The 5,812-nt window shown below is 37.6% G+C and overlaps 1 long non-coding RNA gene across 1 annotated transcript; it reads left to right on the top strand.

The window, feature by feature from the left end:
- Window positions 1-243: 243 nt before the first annotated feature.
- Window positions 244-5,011, top strand: LOC308188367. The gene is made up of 3 exons (XR_013945453.1): window positions 244-405; window positions 794-875; window positions 4,225-5,011. It is a non-coding gene; the product is annotated as an uncharacterized lncRNA (long non-coding RNA).
- The last annotated feature ends 801 nt before the right edge of the window (window positions 5,012-5,812 follow it).

Genomic DNA, 5,812 nt, shown 5'->3' with positions numbered 1-5,812 from the left:
GGCATCCCAAGCAGGGTGAGCTGAAGGGATTGGCAATCTCCAGCTCTTCCCCTTTGCTGGCAAATGGGCACTTAAATTTAGATGTCAGAATGAATCCAACCTAAGGTGATCTGATGTACACCACAGCTGGTACCTGGGTAGTACCCCTAAGATCTTCCCTCCCGGTTACAGCTCTGATGGTCTTTCCTTGACGGAAAGTCACAGAAGCTGCTAGTGGGGTTATGTTCAGAGGTGACAGCAGAAAAGGGTATAAAAAGATGCAGGTGGGATGGCAGGTGGTTTGATGGAGTTTTGTATTTCAGCAAAATAGATTCTTATTAATTCGGCTCTGCATTTAACCCAAGTTATCCTTTCCTACTTTTATATCTGCCAATGACACGTGACTATCTCTGCTCTCTTACCAGGGTGAGTGATGGGCAGCTCTGGGGAAAACAGTGAAGTTGTGGTATAAATTAGTATGATAGTATGAGAGAAAAAAAAAAAAAAAAAGGATCTGCAGTATGTACACTTTTATGTTCTTAAAACTGGATTTTTCAGTATAGCTGGAAAAGTAAGATGGAGCTGCTTCAGAGACTTGCAGCAATTTAAAGTGCTACTCCTAAAAGATTTGATTTAGGCTTAAACTGAGTGTTCAGTAATTAGGGTGAATTACTGAGGTTTAAGCTAAGGTACAATTGAATATAGACGAAATAAGAAAAAAAAAAAAACAACAACAAATCATAACTTTTGAATTGCAACCACTGTTGAAACTGCTGTTTTTTAAAGTGTTCATAGCTTGATCTATATCTTTCAGTTGGGCAAAATCCTGAGGAAATGAGTACCTTCCTCTCTGACATACAGTGGAATTCATCTAAAGGACTAGATCCCTAAAGCAGGTACAGATCAGCATAAAGCCTCTGAATATCACTACCTCCAGGTCTAACTCATAGCATCATATCTCTAAATGGTGTTGTGAAGTAGCTTTTAGATAATCTGAGCCCTTGCATACCTTCACAGTTTATGCTTATTAATGCCTTACGTTGACACCAACTAAGATAAGACTTCATGGAAATCCTTTTTTTTTTTTTTTTTCTGGAAGAAGTTCATGTTATCATCTGGCATGAATAAGACACCCTTTACCCACTGTTGGAATACAACTAGCTGTAGAAAAACTGTGCAGTTGCTGAACAGCTCACCCTTGGGTACTGAGGTGAGGAATGATGCCCTCTTCAACTGCATGTACATGAGCATGGGAGGCCTAGGTGGACAGGCCATGAATTACCCTACCTGCAATTAACCATGGCATTGTCTAATAGCCCCCTTCTGCTGCAAAACGTGATAGGAGTTAAAGTGACCACAAGTCTCCAGAAGCTGTTTTGTGAAAAATGAGTCCAACAACAAGGCTGATCTATGGGTCTGGGTTCTCTCAGGGCTCACCATTTTTCTTCCCAGCATAACGGTGAGGCGAATCAGACGTACTCTGTTACAGACTGAGCTCCTGACATCATCTGTAATGCTTGTGAGATCTTTCATACGGAAACTAGGACACACAAGCAACCAAATGGTCTTGTTTTCAATCAAAGCGTAACTGAACTTTTGAACTGAGAACACATTTTTGTGGTCGAGTACTTTATTCCTAGGGCTTAACGAAAAATTTGTCAAAAGCACAGCTTATAAAATACAATCCCTTTTCATTTAAATATGTGATTTGCAGAAGTTTCAATTATAAGACTAGAGATAACTAAATACAAAAATGGATTTTTTTTAGTATACTAGTTCTTCCTTTATTAATTTCTTTTGCTTTATAGCCACATTCAGTTAAAAAAGAATTCAAATTTTCTTTCCACTTTATTATGAAAAATTATTTCATATAATACAATGAGGTATATAAAAAGAGCTTGCCTCTATATTTCTGTGAGCATCTTTAGAGAGTACTGAATATTTAAAAGATCTTATAAATAGAAGCGGGATCCATATGGCAAGATAATAAATATTCATAAAAGTATGGATAGTCTAATTCTCTGACTCATTTTTATGATTGCAGCGCTGTAGGAAACAAATATACCGCTCTTCCATTCCAGTGCTGGGTAACACATTGATCTGCCTGCCAGTTCAATATAGGCACCTGGCATAAGATTTTTTTTTCTCATTGCATCGCATAAACAACAAATTCTTTTAGCCTTTTACTTTTTGAATATTAAGCTATAAAAATTTGTAGATTCTTTGGTTGGACGTGACTGTAGGTGTAATGTGTGCCTTGGAAAGGGTATTCTGTGTGAATTTCTTGAAGAATGTACTACATTAAAATGTATCAATTTTCCACAGCTGACAGGAAAAAAAAAAAAAAGATCTGTAGTGAGTGTCAGGTGGTCTATGTGAACTTAATAATTTCTCACACAGTTTATTTCCCAGTGGAGATGTCGACTACACACAAACTCCAGCATGGCATTAATTTACTGCACTTGTTTAAAGTCTCAGTTCCACAAACAGGTCCTTTCTTTAAATGCATGCTCAGGCTCCCATTAAGGCAGCTTGTGAACTGGGGCCACGAGACTCCTGTGGGGTTCTTGGGTGCCTTGGCAGAAGGAGGCTTGTAGTCTAACCCTTGCCATAAGACCAGCAGTCTTCTTCAGACCAAAGGTGCCCAGGGAGCACCGGTGTGCGGAGCAGGTTTCTCAAGCAGAGACTGAGGCTTCTGATTGCTGGGCTGCAACCGGCCCTGCTCTGCTACCGGCCCACATCTCAGATTACAGAGGAGTAATTAGGTATTTGGTATTTTGCTAGATTCATTTCTGAAAAGTTCATCTGAAATTACAACTGGAGCCCATTGGTTTAACTTAGCAGAAATTGAGTTATGGGAGAAGGTTCCCTACTCATCTCAAACAATGTCTGCAAGATACTGCAAAGGAGCAAAGCAAGTCATAATTACTACCACTCAATAAATAGGGCCCAGGGACAATCCTCTCCATTCTTTAAGCATGCCTTTATCTCATATTTTATGTACTTTACTAATTTTCCAAGTATTTCCCAACTTCTGTTTGCCAAATTCATTAGGCTGTCTACTCACTGAGTGTTCATGCCATTCATTTACATCTACATCAAACCCATATTCTCTCTAAATGTTTTACCATCATGTTTGTGTTATTACAATCTAATGCTGCTCTTGTTTATTAGAGAGAAAACAAGAGTTCTAATTTAATAGATTTTTGTGCCTTTGCTTTTCTAATGAATAACCACAGTATAACTGCTTCCGAGTAAACAGCTTGTTATTACATACATTTCATGCTCGTAATTCTTTTGCTGATACTAGGAAATATTTTCAGCCTAACTTTTCCCTCCATACATCCATACATTTTGGCAACAGCTCTGAGACCTGAGGATCCACAGTCCTCAATTATTAACCTTTAATGGCCAGGGAATAATTACATTTTTCTTTTACTGTAATTCAATTGTTTACTGGATGGTTGTTACCACCATCTCAGCCAGCTGAAGATAAAGTAAGATGGATTTCCACCATTTTATGTAATCTAAATAGGCATGAGAAGTGAATTAGGATATGTTGTCAAAACGTATTTTCTGTTATTACATGACTTAGTTAAACTACTTAGCTGAAAAGATGTTTTGAAGATGAATAAGCAGTCTGTTTGAACAGGAATGACATTCCAGTTACAGCTCTTCATTGCTCCCTTTCGGGAAATTTTGTCACTAGCATCAGCTAATTTTCTAACTTTCTTCTCACTGCCATGGGGTAAGGGACTAAAATTAGTTGGAATACATCATTTGTATGCACTAACTCAAACCTAGCTCCCTTCCCTTTTAAATTGAAGGAAAGCTTTATGCTTTGATCAGATCACTGAAAGACAATGCTCATCTTCTCTCTTCCCTTTCTTTTCCCACTGCTTTTGACATGGGAGGTATAACTTCTTGAAAATTAAACTTTCCAGTCATCCTCTACTTTCCAAATCCTAGAGATTTGGAAAGAAAAAATAAATACATAAAGAGGATCTTTTTTAATCTAGTTTTGAAAGTGAAATAGAAAAGGGAGGTATGAAGACACATACACTAAAATTTCTACCCTTATGAGTGAAATTTCTACAGAATCCCCATCATTTTCTTTTATGCATGTTAAGGTCACTACTCCACTTATGTGAGGATGAATAGCACCTTATGTTGCACCAGTCTATTAAAGTGAGTTTAAAGACTTTGGCAGATATCCAGAACAGAACCTTGTCCTTTTCTCTTCAGCTTCCCTGCAGGGGAATGGCTCTCAACAACAAGCAAAAGCTACTGATGGATGGCTGGAAAAGGGCAGAAATGTTTTAATGTATTTTTTTCCCCAATCTTCACCAGAAAATGTGACTGTAACTAGATTACTAACGGCATACACACCAATACCAAAAGGACAAGGGCTTAGGTTAGAATACAAACAAAAACGTTTAGGAAAGACTTAGTATAGCTGCATTTTTTTTTCAGCCCAGCAAGGCCCAATGAAAATAATTGTAGGATACTTAAAGAATGGGCTAAAATAATTTCAGAACTATCAGAGATTGCCTTTGAAAACACCCGCTGAGGACAGGTGACATTTCAGAAGACTGAAGATGAGTGATTATGGCCCCGTCTTCAAACAGGACAGACAAATTGCTGGGGAGCTAGAAGATGATCTTTTCAGCTTCAGAGCCAGGAAAACTATATGAATTCCTCAACAAACAACTGCAGGTGCTGGGAAAACAGCAAAAGGTCAAGAAAGAGCCAAGATGAACTTTTAAATAACAGATTCTATCAAGCTACAAATTTCCTTCCTTGATGGTGTAACAAGGTCTAAGGCAAAGGAAAGAACAGTGATGTGATGATGATAGATGCCAGTAAGGTTATGTACGTTTTTTTGTCTGACTTTCTTGTAAGCTAACTAGGAAACATAATCTAGATGAACCTAACATAAGAGGGTTCAAAGCTGTTTGATTAGCCATACTTAGGGAATAGATGTCAACAGGTCACCATGACAATAAACAGTGTATCAGACACGATTGTACAAAGTTTGTGGTTTTTTTTTTGTTTTTTTTTTTTTTAATATTTAGTGTTTCATTAACAATATAGAAGGAGAAAACATTGATGATTAAATAGAAAATATTTTTCTTAAAATTTAAGAGGACCTGCTGACCTTACGTTGGAGGACAAGATTAGAATTTAAAATAATGTTGATCAGTTGGAGTTATGGTCCCAAAATACTGTGTGAAATCCAATTCTGGTTTAGGCAGGAACAATCAGCTGTGCAAACAGGGATTGTATAAAGCTGCCTCACAGAAAAGGAGCCACTGCTCCTAGTAAATTGGAAGCTGAACATGAGCTGACAGTGCTATCTATGCACATCCTAAAAAGGAAAGCTTTCTCAGGTAACATATATCTGCACAGTGTGCAGAGTACACAGAAGTAATGCTGCAACTCTGGTTAGTACAGGGTACACATCAGCCAAAACACTTTGAACACTCAGGCTTCAGCAGAAAGACAATCCAGAGAAAAGCAACAAATATTAGCTCGAGTCTACAACTCAGTGCATGTGAGTACGGATAGAAGAAATGGAAGTTATAAATAAAAAGTAGACTGAACAGAGACAATAAGCAAGCCTTTCTTTATGAAAAAATAATAATAATAAATAATAAAAAAAGTCTGCTGCAGAGTAATGCAATGAGTTAGTTTACATGTCCTACATGGATAGAACAAAAAGTCACAAGCTTAAAGCGCAGGATGAGAGATTTTCTTTAGGCAACAAGAAAAGATAATTTACAAGAAGGAGAATCAAAGAGGGCCTGCAGTATATTTCCTGGAAAGGTGTGAG

This window comes from Anser brachyrhynchus (genome assembly GCF_964034855.1).
Source record: "Anser brachyrhynchus genome assembly, chromosome: 1".
Lineage (NCBI taxonomy): Eukaryota > Metazoa > Chordata > Aves > Anseriformes > Anatidae > Anser > Anser brachyrhynchus.
This window is presented reverse-complemented; position numbering and strand designations above follow the sequence as displayed.